Consider the following 15,431-nt stretch of genomic DNA (forward strand, 5'->3'; position numbering starts at 1 on the left):
CACTATCCTGAGTTCTTCAGCTCAAGGCTAGTGCACTACAATTTGAACCACTTTCAGTCTTCTGGTGGTTTATTGGAGATATGAGTCTCATGGATTTTTTCCTGCCCAGGCTGACTTTGAACCTCAATCCTCAGCTCTCAGCCTCCTGAGTAGCTAGGATTGCAGTCATGAGCCACTGGCACCTAGCTCCATTTTTATTGTAATTAATTGTCCTACTTTTATATGTATCAAGAAGGCTTCAATTTTGACAAATCACTTATTCTCCCTGGATTTAGAACCTCTGAATACATCTATAAATTCAGACATGTGTGTTTGTGCAATTCACTATTGAGAAAATTATCACTCTCTCCACTTCAAAAACCTGTCTTCAGTAGTTATAAGATACAATGCATCTTCAAACCTCTATAATCTCTTAGAATATATGAAAGAGTTCTGAAAACAGTAAAAGTAATAATATTAATATATAACTGCTCAAGTAATGCTATGATTTAAATGAACATATTCCTCAAAAATACACAGGACGGAACCTGACTCTCAATGTAATAATACAGGTTGAGTATCCAAAATCCGAAATCTAAAATACTTCAAAATCTGAAATTTAATGAATCCCAAAATAGTACAAGCAGAAAGTTCCACACGTCCTCTATGGCCAAATCACAATCCAAACACGGGTACACCCACAATATTGTATCCAATCACTTTTAGGCTATGTATACAAGACATACATGAAATTTAAGAAAAATAAATTAAATTAAAATATTAATTTTACCCTCAGGTAAAATAAACCCTTACAGATATCTCACAATGTATATGCAAATATTCAAAAAACTCCAAAACAAACTCTTCTGGCTTAAGCATTTCTGAGAAGATAAACAAACCTTTATGAAGTGATTAAATCATAAATGGGGTTAGTACTGTTATAAAAGACGGTCTCTTCTACTATGTGAAAACCTTGGGGAGAAACCCTAGACCAAAAGCTACTAGTTGTGGAATGGTGGACTTCTCTGCATCCAAAATTGTGAGAAATAAGTTTGTATTGTTTATAAAATATACTGAAGCAATATATATTGCTTCTTCAATATATAATATATATAATATTGCAGATTGACTGCATCAATTCCTACATGCTTCAAATGAATTTACTCATTTAATCTTGTCAATGGATTGATGAGTTTCACTATGATTTCCACTTTATAGGTGAGAAAGTAAACACAGAGAATTACAGTAATTTGCTGAAGATGGCACAGCTAGCAATTAGACTGGCTTCAGGATCCACACTCTTGTGCATTTATTATTATTAGTGTACCCTCATGGAACAAAGGCATTTCACTGTAACATTTCCATGCATGCTTACTCTGCAGTTTGATCAAACTCACCCCTTTTTACTCACTTCCTACCCCTACACACTTCCCAAAGTAATTTTGTACATGCAAAAAAATTATTTCACCAAATTCACCCTCCTTCACCCTTTTCTCCAGGTCTTCTACCTTTAACCATTACATTTCAACTGACCACTGTAGGGGAAGTAGAGCACAGGGGAAGGCTGAGTTAATACACACAAACACAAGCTATCCCATCACATTCGAATCTTGGAAAAGTGCTCAAAAATGTTCAATATAAGTATCACACATAAATATTTGGGACATACTTATACTAAAAGAATTGTTGTTTATTTGAAATTCAAATGTATTTGCATGGCCTGTATTTATACTGGCTTTGGCTCTAAGGGGAGCCCTATAGAGGAAGAATCACAAGATAAGCCAAGAAATAGAAAAGACAACTGAGGTTCAACAGAGGACACAAACTGTATCCAAACCACAACAGGAAATGCAGGTATCCTAAGGCACTATGATTTTTCAATCCTTCATTAATATTCTTTCAAATGTGGGCCTGATTCATATGGAAAACTTAAGTGGAGCCTGAGGAGACACTACAAAAGATTAAAGGGTAAGAATTGGGTCATTTATTTTTTATATTCAGGACTGACATTTTCTCATAAATACTTAAATAAGAAAAAAAAACAGCAATACTTTCTAAGTACTTAAAGGTCACCCTCAGAAGTAGGGATGGCCACACAGGCAAGAAGAAAATTGCATACAATTCTGAGGTTCAAGAGAATTCTGATACATCCCCTGTAGACAAGGCTCACAGCCCCACCCTGAACCAGGAAGAGGTTTGGGATTCTGATCATAGAATATATTTGAATACTTACTAAAAATACATTTAGGTTCCAGGACCACTTTAGTAAAATGTAAGCATTTCTTAAAAATCATCTGTTAGCTAGAACCTTCTGGTAGCTTCTCTTAACATTAAGTGACGTCTGTTTTTATGATTCAGATAAATTTGTCTGTATTCCCATAATACCTGATGTCATAGGAATGAGTCAGCAGAAAACTACCATCTTTCTCACATTTCTACTTATGGACAATCATCCTAGATGTAGTGGTCCATTACACAACTACAAAAGGTTTCCTCTTCCTGTGCAGGACAGAGTATTTTATGGGAAGAAGAGAACTTTGTTGGAAATAGATAACCAAGGACATTACAGGAAAGAAGCATTTCAACCAGAGGTCTGTTGATTTGATTCTGATTTGCCTATTGAGAAGAGTCTTACCTTGTTGGTGGAGTTGTTCAAGAGCCTCATCTTGCAGGTATAGATGCTCCCAATCTTGGCTGGGTAGCTGCTATTCTTGTGCAAGTCACTTAGCCTTTCTGTTTTCACAGATCTAAAATGAAAACAACAATAGTAACTACCACACAGAATGAGCTAATCCATACAAAACATATACTGTTTGGCCTATGTAAACACACATTGGATGTTACAAGTATTATTATTATTGGTGATTGGTCCAAACAATAGACTCCTTTGTAGAAAACATAGTTCTGCTCTTGGGACATGTCCCTTTAGACAATTTAACTACATCTCACACAAGGTTGGCAGGTGTGGCTACTTACTATAGAATGAGATTCATAACATGCAAATAAGTCTATAATTATACTTCGATGTTCTTAAGTTATGAGAAATAACTGATAAAGATATTTAAATATTTACAATTCTATAATTACTGGAAGAAATCGTCTTTTTCCAATTGTTCTTTTTGTCAATCATTTCAAGGCTACCGCTCTACCCCTTGAGCCACAACACCACTTCTGGTATTCTAGTGATTAATTGAAGATAAGAGTCTCACAGGACTTTCATGCCATGGCTGGCTTTGAACCATGATCCTCAGATCTTAGCCTCCTGAGTATCTAGATTACAGGTGTGAACCACGGGCGCCTGGCCAGAAATTGACTTTTTATAAATAAAATTGGTTTCCTTATGATGTTATTTTATAGCAAGTACTTATGAAATAGATTTTGTTAGAAGGGCATTATCACCTCTTTGTCATCAAACCTATTACTTACATTTTCCAAACTAAATGATTTAAAATTAGAATTTTAAGGAAAAACAATTCTGAGTTTAGTAACAGTATTTAAAATGCAGATTATGTTGTAGATAAGTAGAATTACAATTTTGTAGCTTAAAATAAATGAAATTCCGGAGTCAACATCATATAAATAGGTGTCCATCTGGCTAACCTTATGATTGCCAAATTGTTTCCCTTTCAATTGTTTCCAGATTCAACAAGAGTTTAAGCAGCTCCCTCTTGTGGCCTAAAAGATGACTGGAAATTCAGAATTTGACCAACTTACTATGTCTTCTTATTCATTGAGAGTTTATTTTCTTTACACTTAAAAAAAAATTATTAGCACCTGCTTGTTGTATAAAGTAATCCTACACATGAGGTGCTATTTTCTACATGATATTGTATCCCCTCAGTAGTGGAGATCAGTTACTGGGTCTGAGATGAATATCATATGGGTTTTACACTGCAGTTTATTCTGCTTCTACTTTCAGAAATGCATTTCTCTACAATAAAAGAAAGAGCCTTGGAAAAAGTGGGTCACTAAGTGAATGGCTGCCAACAATTAACTGGCTGAGCTTCAAGGTTCTCAGAAATCATGATATCCAGTTCACCTATTTTCAACTGGATAAGCTATACATCAAAAACTTCATATATATACATATATATGTATATATATGTGTATATATATGTATATATATATATTCCTTTTTAACAATTCCAAGTAAACCTTGCCCATGGTTCTCTCTCTCTCTCTCTCTCTCTCTCTCTCTCTCTCTCTCTCTCTCTCTCTCTCTCTCTCTCTCTCTCTCTCTCTCTCTCTCTCATTCTGGGTCTTCAACTCGGAACTGTCCTTGACCTTTCTCAAGCCTTCCACTCTACCACTTGAGCCACAACACTGCTTCTGGCTTTTTTTCTGTGTATGTGGTGCCGAGGAATCTAACCCAGGGCTTTGTGCATGCTAGGCAAGCACTCTACCACTAGGCCAAACTCCTGGCCACTCATAGTCTCTTAAACTCCACTTGTATCTTTTTCATTTCAGAAAATGAGCATTCATTATGTACCAGGACCTACACTAAGCACAGTGTATAAAATAGTAAACAAAACAGGCATAGCTGATAATGTCCAGAGTGGGAAGACAAGTGTTAAACACACGCTAAGTTTGGTGTTGGTAAATGCTCCTGGTGATGTTGGTAATATTGGTATTGGATGTGGCCATCAATGAAATGATTGGGAGATTTACTTTGACAGTAAATCAGGGAGGTGGTATCTCTCAGAAGTTATTGAAGTTTGCAAGATTAAGTGAAGGACAGAAACTCTGCAAATAACAAAAATAGAATACACCAACTGTGAAGATGAAGAATTTGACTCTTAAAGAACTGAAAGAGCATAAAGGAGCTAGCGGACACAGCAAGAGAGGGTGGTAGATTCTGTTAGGCACAAGCCATGTCATGTAAGACCTTATAGTGCATGTGTTTGGCTTTGGGCATTACCCTAAATTCATTGGGAACTCAAGAAATATGTCAAGTGCATGACTAAAATGACAGTCATTAAAGGTCAAATTACATGAGCAGACAAGATTGAATGGAGGTAGGGATGGAAGTAAGAATATTCATCAAAAGACAAGATCATTTCAGTGAAAAAGTACATCTCAGTAGAACCTTCAAGGTGTCATCTGCTGATGAAATAAAGTGAGACAAAGGAGGTTTATCAATGACTTCCAACACAGCAAACACAATGGACGATCTTCAACTATATGCATTGCAAAATGATGCTGAATGTAAAAGCAAGAACCTTCCCAGCTTAAAGGGGAAAAAAAAGCTAACTACCCTGTAACTAACCTGGCCTCTACTTTGTGAAGCTGCCAAGGGCTCAGTTGAAACACTGTCTTGTACTACTCTGTCTTGCAAAGTCACACAAACTAGAACTATGAGGAATAATCAGCACTTAAAATTATTTGAGTAAAAAGAGGCAAGCAACCAACAAAATAATTTATGTTCTGAATTTTGAATAGTCAAGAAATTGCTTAGGTTCTAGGAAGAACATCAATGGAGCATATACAGCCAACATTGTAGTCAATGTAACTATCATTTGAACATTCTAGTCAACAGATTAAGGAAAATAAATATCAGAACTTCATATATGTTTCTGTAAAGATAGAAATATCCAGTGTGAATGTGTTAAAATCTATGTTTAAAGCAAAACTATGAGAAATGTTCCTTTGGATTTCCTGCACTATGTATATTTTATGCTTTATATATCACAATTTTTTCAGATACTGGTATGAAATCAAAATTTATTTCCCTAGCCCCAAAGCAGAAAGCATATTCTAGTCAGCTGAATAAATACCAGCCTTTCAAATTGTCAGAGTTAAAATTAGTTTGAATGAAAAGCCTAAGTTTTTCAGCTGAGGCAAATATTTGAATATGGAAGATCAGCTAAGGACATTGGAGAGTGTCCATTGACAGAAAGAAGGAAGAAAACCTAATTTCCATTTAAGCTGAAACAAATATGAGGAAGAGAGCAAAGAATGAGCACTGTACTTTAATGGTTTAATTTGATAATTCATTTCAAAGGTAAATGAGAGGACAGTGTTTAAACAAAGTTGTTTTACTTGTTCTGAGAGTTCTATACTAAAACAGAAATTTTTTTCACTTCATGCCCATAAGAAGAAAAAATTCGCTTCATTAGAGTAGGAAAAAAATGCTCTTCCATTTGCTTTCGATGCAGAATTGAGTTGATTATATTCAGATTTTAATTTACTGTCTCATTCTTTGTACTGGTCTCCATGAAAAAAGAAAAGCAAGAATGTAAATCTGCTAAGATAGGAAGATTCCCAAGAGTCAGAGAAAGGCTAAGAAAATCATGACCCCAATTTACTTGTAACATTTAAGAGTACAAGATGGGATCTGTTGTGCAGTTGCTATTTTAAAGCAGAATGTCTGAAGAGCTGATTTGAAAGGATGTGGCCATTGTGGTGAGCCACCCAATTCCCCATCAGAACCACAGGCCTCACTGTACCAGTTCCCGGAGAGCTAGGGACCCACAATTTTCATTTGTCCCTTCCCCAGAAATCGTTCTCAGTTGAAGAAACCTCCTCTTCAACTCAAGGTCTCTCCCTACTGGTGAGGGAAACAAAGCACATTTTCTACAACCTCTACAACAGAAGCCTATAGGAATGAAGCTTCATTTCATCACTCCATGGGACAGCTGAATGAAGCCTTTGTCAAAATTCCATTGCAGGCCAAGTTTGTCCTTTGTAGAATCCTGTTTCTATTCCTTCTGATCTAAAAGTATAAATCATTAGTGTTCACTAACAATGTTCCTGTCTAAAGATCCACATCTCAGATTTGGCTTCCCAGAGAACACCTTGGAATGAATAAGTGTGTGTATGTTTTGCTTGGTTATTTTTCCAGGTATTAGGGTGACAGATAGGAGAATCTCTGCTCTGACACCACCTCATCATTTCCAATCTTTCTTTCCTTGGAGAATGTGGAGAAGTGGGAGGTTCCAATAACCCCGGGCCTTCTGATCAGAATTGCCAAAAATAAGAAGGAAAAGGGCTGAGAGAGGAGCACTGAGTGGAAGGAAAGGATGAGGGGACCTGAACAGCTTTTATGTTTAACAAATTGCATTTCCTGTTCATTTAATTTAGTATTATGTTCAACATTTGGCAAAAGAAAGGCACGATCCTAATAAAGGTCATTGTTCATAATAATTTCTGTGTCAAGGCAGTAAAAAGGGCCAATTATGAGTGAAAATCCGATTTTCAACTGCATCCTCACAATGTTCTTGTATAGCTACAAAAAGGAAATTATGCAATTAATTTGCATAATTTGATATTTACTTAATGAGCAAAAGTTTACTAAATAAAATGGGGTAAGAGAAGACATAATTGTTTTGTGACTTAATAATAACTTATAAAGATATAATTTAATATCCATATTCTGTTCTACAACGTTTATTTTGGTGCATTAGTCTGAAGCTACACTGGCCCACTAGATTATCATTGTATTCTATGTATTATCACCATCAATGCTGATTCACAAGTTTTTTTGAGTTCTAAAATGAAAATCTTAGCTTGGGACTGGTGGCTAACATCTGTAATCCTAGGCTGAGATCTAAGAATCATGGTTAAAAGCCAACTTGGGCAAGGAAGTCTCTGGGACTCTCATCTCCAATGAACCACCAGAAATCCAGAAGTGGGAGTTGTGGTACAAAGTGGTAGAGTGCTAGGCTAGAGCAAAAGAGTTCAAGCAAAGTGCCCAGGGACTGAGTTCAAGTCTCACAATCGACAAAAAAAAAAAAGATTAAAAAAGAAAATGAGGATCTTGCTTTTTTGTAATCATCTTTCCAATAAATCTTCATGCCTTCTTTTGGTATTACATGACTATAGCGGTCATAACCATCCTAATAGTAGAAAATCCATACCAACTACAAAAGCAGACTGACTCCTGCCTTTGCAAATTGCACAGGAGCAAGAAGAATGTGGATGCTATATTGCCTGACAGGAGAAAATGCTTGCTACACTGCTATATTTTTATGGGAGAAATTTAATATTTATTAACCTTTATTATTTTCTGAATTCTACTAAACATTGCAGAAATATCAAAGAAATGCAAAATGGTCTTTGCCCCCCAAGAAATGACCAACTATCTAGAAAGACACTGTGAAAGCAGTTGTTTAGAGAGTAATAAGCATTGACTCTAAGATGCTGATCACATCCACTCTTGGTCTACTCTGACTGAGCAGGTCAGAACTCAAACACCAAGAACCGGACCATTCATTCAACAAAAAACACATAGGTAAGCATGCCCCAGTCTTTCCAGGCCTACCAACATCGCATCATCAGAAAGCACAGAGGCCCCAGTCGTCGTTCCCACATCATCTCAGCTTTCTTAACAATACCTGTGTCAGCATTTTTTTACAATGGCTTTACTTATTAATGTATAATAGTGAATACAGAGGACAAGAGAAGTAGAACTGAAGCATCCACAAGAAACAATCCCAAATCCTGAGTAGTAGCATTAAGTAAATAGCTTTCCAGCCCGGCTTCTGAAATTAAATCAATAATATGTTTAAAACACAGACATCAAAAAAACAACCATGTGACTCAGGGATAAGGAACAGCTAGCAGGGAAATAAACACAAGTGAGGTCCTTGAGGAGACTGTGGGAGTTGATAGATTTGGTGATATCTCTTATTAATGTAACTACAATTTGTAAAGGCTTGACCAGCTTTAATATACTAATGGCCCTATTAGACTATAACTCAGATTAAACTGAGTAATACAAGGTTTGGGTGCCCTGCATCTCGTATCTGAGAGTTTTGGCGGATGGTTTTCTATGTCCAGATCCTGTTTTACCATACCCCTTGACACACACACACACACACACACACACACACACACACACACACACACACCTTTCTCTCCCTTTCTTTCACTCCCTCCCTCTCCCTCTCTATTCTGGTTGCTCCTCCACATACCCCAACACTGATTATCTTATTTCTCTCTATTTCTCTCTCTCCCCCTCCCTCCCTTTCTTGTTTCTGTCCTTCTCTGTTTTACTCCCTCTTTGTGAAATCTGAACTTCCTCCTGATGCTCCCAAAAAGGGAAATTCTGGAGATCCTAAAGACCTTTACTGTATCAAATTTTATGCCATGTGCCTCAAGGTAACAAGAAGCCCAACCTCTCTTTCCTTGATCATATATTTTCGGTTGGAAATGAACACAATAGTCCCACTTTCACAAAGTCCTATTTGCTGTCTCTTTCCTTATTTAGCTCAGTAAGTCATCCATCAAACAGGCTAAGAGGGCCAGGAGTTCGGTCTAGTAGTAGAGTGCTTGCCTAGCATGCACAAAGACCCAGGTTCGATTCCTCGGTACCACATACATACAAAAAAAGCCAGAAGTGGTGCTGAGGCTCAAGTGATAGAGCTCTAGCCTTGAGAAGGCCCAAGAACAGTGCTCAGGCCCTGCACTCAAGGCCAGGACTGGCAAAAAAAAAAAGGCTAAGAAGAATAAATATTAGTTAAAGCTGGCACCTGTATAGAACTTAGTAATACCATATCCAACTCTTTAACTAGATTATTCAAATTAAGTCAAAACACCCCCTGAAAGGGTTATAGCTACACATACCTACATTTTGCAAAATAAACCTGGAGACAGGAAATTAAGCAACTTGCCCAAGGTTACCAGTTAGTTACCAAGTGGCAGAACTTAGGCCCACCCCCAGGCACTCCAGTTGTAGATTCTGTACACTGAATCACTACTGCTTGACAAGCATCCAAGGAACAGACTTGCTTTGGCATTCTATTATTCCCTCGGGTACCAACACAGAAACCACTCTCCTCCAACCAAATTCTCAAAGAGAATAGTTTTCTTGGGGTAGGCTCAAGATAGGACCTTTTGACTCCTCAACACAATTTAAAAATAGTTCTTTCAAATCCCAAATGGAGGAAGTGGCGCTGTGGGTTAAGGGGTAGGGTTGTAGCCTTGAGCTGAAGAACTTAGGGACTAGGCCCAGGCCCAGAGTTCAAGCCCCATGCCTGACCAAAAAAAAAAATCCCAAATGGATGCATTTGTCCACTAACATTCACTAACAACTTGCTTTGTAGGTCATACTTCTTAGCCTAGCTGTTGTCTAGGCTCTTGGAAGTTCAGAAGTGTCTAGATAAAGGGCCACTATGTGCAATGTAAAATTTCTCACAGGCCCATAATCATGGAGAGAGGGAGGAGGGGGGGAATATAGATCAGAGAGGCAATAAGAAGGTGTAGAGGAAAGGAAAAGTAGAGAAAGATGAAATTAATATCAAAAATGTGTTGTCTTTGATTAACTATATTACCAACTGTTTTAATGACACTATAGTTAAATCTGATTTCTGTCTTATTCCCAAACCTTTGGTAATTAACAATAAGCACATCTACCTGTCTATCTTTTTTTTGCCAGTCCTGGGGCTTGAACTCAGGGCCTGAGCAGTTCTGGAGATTCTTTTGCTAATCTAGCACCCTTACCACTTGAGGCACAGCACCACTTCTGTCTTTTTCTTTTTATGTAATATTAAGGAATCAAATCCAAGGTTTTATGCATGCCAGGCAAGCACTCTACCACTAAGCCACAATCCCAGCTCTCAAATGCATCTTTCTCTCCAAGACAATCCTGATAAATGCTTCAGTGAGAGTTCATAATTTCACATATCATGATTTGTGAGTACCAGTCTCAAGTGGATTTCAGGTGTTGCTAATATAAATGCTAAACTCTCAAGGGCTTGCCAACTAGAGGTATAACCTGAGAACAAATTAGTTATCAGAGCAATTCATCCCGTGACAGATACTGTGTGATGACTTCTCTGAAAGTATGCTATGGAATAAATGGGTTTCTGTTTGCACAGAATACCATGGCAACTGACAACTGCATCCCAGTAGAAACATTTTTTTAAAGAAATCTAATAGAAAGTTGAAAGAATTAGAATTCTCCTGAGAACTGGAAAAATAGAATTGTTGCTTCCCGATGTACTTCAAGGCTCAAGAAGCAAAAGTGGGGCAGTGACTCCGAGTGGAAGTTCTAAAGGAAAAAAGAAGGAAGGGGGTCTCCCATTTGGTATAAGGATGGAGAGAGAAGTTAAAGATGATGAGCAAAGCTGGGCCTTGGTGGCTCAAGCCTGTAATCATAGCTACTCAGGAGGCTGAGATCTGAGGATGGTGGTTGGATGCCAACCTGAGACTCTTTCTCTCCCACTAAGCACTCAAAAACCAAAAGTGGAGCTATTGCTCAGTGGTAGAGCACTAGTCTTGAGCAAAAGAACTCAAGGGCAGCACTAGGCCCTGAATTCAAGCTCCACCACGGACCAACCAAAAAAAAAAAAAAAAAAAGAAAGTCAGCTTCCAGGGTTTTCTCCCTGACAATTGATTGGGTCAGTGATCAGTTATCCAGCTTTTCTAAATCACATGAACCCACAGCCTCTTGCACCTTACAGATTAAACATTGTTTTGTTTAAATGTTTATTTGTTGCTAGTTTAGTTATTTTGATTTTGATTTTTTAACCAGTCCTGGGGCCTATACCACTACTCAGGGCCTAAGCACTATCCCTAAGCTTCTTTTGCACAAAGCTAGCACTCTACCATTTGAGCCACAGCTAAACTGGAGATAAAGAGTCTTACAAACTTTTCTCCCCAGGCTACTTACAACTTTAGTCATCAGGTCCTGTAGCATCCTGTGTGGCTAGGATTACAGGTGTGAGCCACTGATGCCTGGCTATTTTGATTTTTTAATTCATTTTGTCTACATTCTTTTTTTGTATATCTTTATGGATCATTTTATATGCTTCCTTCAATTTTCTTTTCAGTTTCACTTTTCCTACCTTCTTTTGTTTTCTAGTCATCATATGTGAACCAATCAAATGTCCTTGGGTACTCAATCTTTTTTTCATATATTTTTATTGTAATTAATAGAAGGGTTACATTATATTCACCAGATAGAAGGTGCATTATTTCACATACATTGATACCCTTTCTCATGTTATGGTCCCCATTTCCCTCCCCTTACCCCCACCGCTCATGCTGTTTTCACCCCTCCCCTATCCAATTTCAAATAACCAATCAAGCATATATACAATATATCAGATAACAAGGTGAAATACTATAACAATATGAGATAACCAAGGGATAGCAAAAGAGATGAGAGATAACATAGTACATTAAGGACAACAATCACTCATTATATGGCTTTTGTTTCTATGTCCTAGAGGTCCTTTCATTTAGCATCATAGTATATAGCCTTTCTACCTAGGTTTTGTACTATTGTAAATCTCTGCTAGGAGAGCCCAAGGTTTCTACTGATTATGACAAATGAGGGAAACCATTGAGCCTATGTTCCTTTGAGTCTGGCTTACTTCACTTAATATGATTTTTTCTAAGTCTTTCCATTTCCTAACAAATGGGGCGATGTCATTCTTTCTGACAGCAGCATAGAATTCCATTGTGTACAAATACCACATCTTGTTGATCCACTCATCAACTGAGGGGCATCTGGGTTGGTTCCATATTTTTGCTATGGTAAATAGTGCTGCAATGAACATTGTTGTGCTGGTGGATTTAGTATGCCCTTGTTTCTGGACAGTTGGGTAAATGCCAAGTAGTGAAATTGCTGGGTCATAGGGGAGCTCTATGTTTAGTCTTTTGAGGAACTGCCATACTGCTTTCCATAGTGGTTGAACGAGTTTGCACTCCTACCAACAGTGTAGTAGTAATCCCTCCTGGCCACATCCCCTCCAGCATCAGTTGTTATTAGTTTTCTTGATCCTAGCCATTCTAACTGAAGTGAGGTGGAATCTTAGAGTTGTCTTGACTTGCATTTCTTTTATGACCAGAGATGTTGAGCATTTCTTTATGTGTCTATAGGCCATTTTTGTTTCTTCTTCAGAGAAGACTCTCTTTAAGTCTTTGGCCCATCTTTTAATGGGATGGTTGTTACTTTGGAGATTAATTTTGGAGTGATTCAATTTTTTGAGTTGTTGATATATTCTAGATATGAGCCACGAGGCCTTTGTCTGTTGTATGGTTAGTGAAGACCTTCTCCCACTCTGTAGGCTTCCTAACTAATTTACTAGCTATGTCCTTTGCCATACAGAAGCTCTGCAGTTTAATACAGTCCCACTTATCCAGCCTTTCTCTGATTTGTTGGGTTTCTTGGTCCTTATTGAGACAGTTTCGACCTGTGCCAAGAAGGCCTAGTGTGTCTCCTATTCCTTCTTGTAAAGTTTTCAGTGTATCAGCTTTTACCTCCAGGTCTTTGATCCATATGGAGTTAATTCTAGTGCAGGGTGACAGAGAAGGTTTCTGCAGGTGCTTAACCAGTTCTGCCAGCACCACTTGTTGAAGAGGCTGTCTTTTTTCCATTCTATTTTTTTGGCTGCCTTGTCAAAGATGAGGTGGCCATAGGTCTGTGGTTTAGTATCTGGGTCCTCAGTTCTATTCCATTGGTCTTCAGGCCTGTTCTTGTGCCAGTACCAAGCTGTTTTGATTACTATAACTATGTAATAGAGTCTAAAGTTTGGTATTGAAATTCTTCCTGCATTGTTCTTTCTGCTAAGAAGTGTTTTTGCTATATGTGGTCTTTTATTATTCCATATGAATTTTGGGATTGCCTTTCTATTTCTTTAATGAATGACATTGGGATATTGATGGGTATTGCGTTGAATTTGTAGATAGCCATTGGCAAGATTGTCATTTTCACGATGTTGATTCTTCCAATCCAGGAGCATGGGAGGGTTTTCCATTTCCTCAGTTCTGCTTTAATTTCCTTTTTCAGGGTTTTAAAGTTTTTATCAAAAAGGTCCTTTACATTCTTAGGTAAGATAATTCCTAGGTACTTTGTTTTCTTTAGGGCTATTGCAAAAGGAGTTACTTTCCTGATTGTTGTCTTGTTCCTCTCATTATTGGCATAGAGGAAGGCATGATTTTTGAGGGTTAATATTATACCCTGCTACATTTCCAATGCTTTGAATCAGCTCAAGGAGCTTGGGAGTGGAGTCCATAGGGTTCTTTAAATACAGAATCATGTCATTTGCAAAGAGGGAGAGTTTCATTCCTCCTTCCCTATTTGGATCCCCTTTATGCTTACTTCTTGCCTTATTGCTCTGGCTAGGAATTCTAATACTATGTTAAAGAGGAGTGGGGAGAGTGGGCATCCTTGTCTTGTTCCTGATTTTAGAGGGAATGGCTTTAGATTTTCACCATTAAGTATAAAACTAGTTGTGGGTTTGTCATACACAGCCTTTATTATACTGAGTAATGTTCCATGGATTCCTAGTTTCTACAGAGCTTTTAGCATAAAGAGGTGTTGGATCTTGTCAAATGCCTTTTCTGCATCTATTGAGACAATTATGTGATTTTTGTCCTTACTTCTGTTGATGTGTTGAATTATATTAATTGATTTGCGTATGTTAAACCAGCTTTGCCTCCCTGTGATGAATCTTGTTTGATCATAGTGTATGATTTTTTTGATGAGTTGTTGTAGACGGTTGGCCAGTATTTTGTTGAGAAGTTTTGGATCAATGTTCATCAAAGAAATTGGTCTATAGTTCTCTTTCTTTGATCAATCTCTGTCTGGTTTGGGGATGAGGGTTACACTGGCTCATAGAAAGATTTTGTCAAAGAGCCTTCGTTTTCAACTTTGTTGAAGAGCTTGAGGAGTATTGGTGTGAGCTCTGCTTTGAAGACATTATAAAATTCATCTGTGAATCCATCTGGCCCTGGGCTTTTCTTAGGTGGGAGGTCTCTTATTGCCATTTCTATTTCAGTGCTTGAAATAGGCCTGTTTAGTTGGGTTAGGTCTTCTTGATTCAGGGTGGGTATGTTAATATTGGTAGAAATTCATCCATTTCTTCTAGATTCTCAAATTTGTTGGCATAAAGGTTTGAAAAGTATTCCTTCATGATGGTCAGGATCTTGGTAATTTCTGTCATGATATTACCATTCTCATCTGTGATTTTATTTCGTATGCTCCCTTCCTTTTTTGGTAAGATTTGCTAAGGGTCTGTCAATTTTGTTTATTTTTTCACAGAACCAACTCCTTGTTTTGTTGATTCTTTCTATAGTTTTTTTGGTCTCCAATTCATTTAATTCTGCTTTGATTTTAATAATTTGCTTCCTTCTAGTGGGATTAGGGTTGGTTTGTTGCTCTTCTTAGAGGCACTTAAGGTGACACATTAAATTGTTGGTTTGCGATTTTTCCAATTTGTTATTGTAGACACTCAGAGCTATAAATTTTCCTCTGAGTACTGCCTTTGTTGTGTCCCAAAGGAGCTGGTATTTTGTGTGCTCCTTTTTGTTAAATTTCATAAACTGTTGGATTTCTGTTCTGATCTCCTCAATGACCCATTGGTGATTCAACAATGTGTTGATCAATCTCCATGAGTTACAGGGTTTTAGTTGGTGGAGATTTGGTATTCAGTTCCAATTTGATGCCTTTGTGGTCTGAGAGAGTGCAGGGAATAATTTCAGTGTTTCTGAATCTGCCCAGGTTT

At 37.7% G+C, this 15,431-nt stretch overlaps 1 long non-coding RNA gene across 1 annotated transcript in view; it reads right to left on the reverse strand.

Annotated features, from left to right (window-relative positions):
- The window catches only part of LOC150049327 (uncharacterized), a 101,926-nt gene that overhangs the window by 71,653 nt on the left and 14,842 nt on the right, over positions 1-15,431 (reverse strand). The window contains exon 2 of the long non-coding RNA XR_016538986.1: positions 2,615-2,726. This is a non-coding gene — a long non-coding RNA (uncharacterized LOC150049327). The remainder of the gene's footprint in view (positions 1-2,614; positions 2,727-15,431) is intronic.

The sequence above is a fragment of the Megascapheus bottae genome, chromosome 20 (genome assembly GCF_031878675.1).
Source record: "Megascapheus bottae isolate mThoBot1 chromosome 20, mThoBot2.hap1, whole genome shotgun sequence".
Lineage (NCBI taxonomy): Eukaryota > Metazoa > Chordata > Mammalia > Rodentia > Geomyidae > Megascapheus > Megascapheus bottae.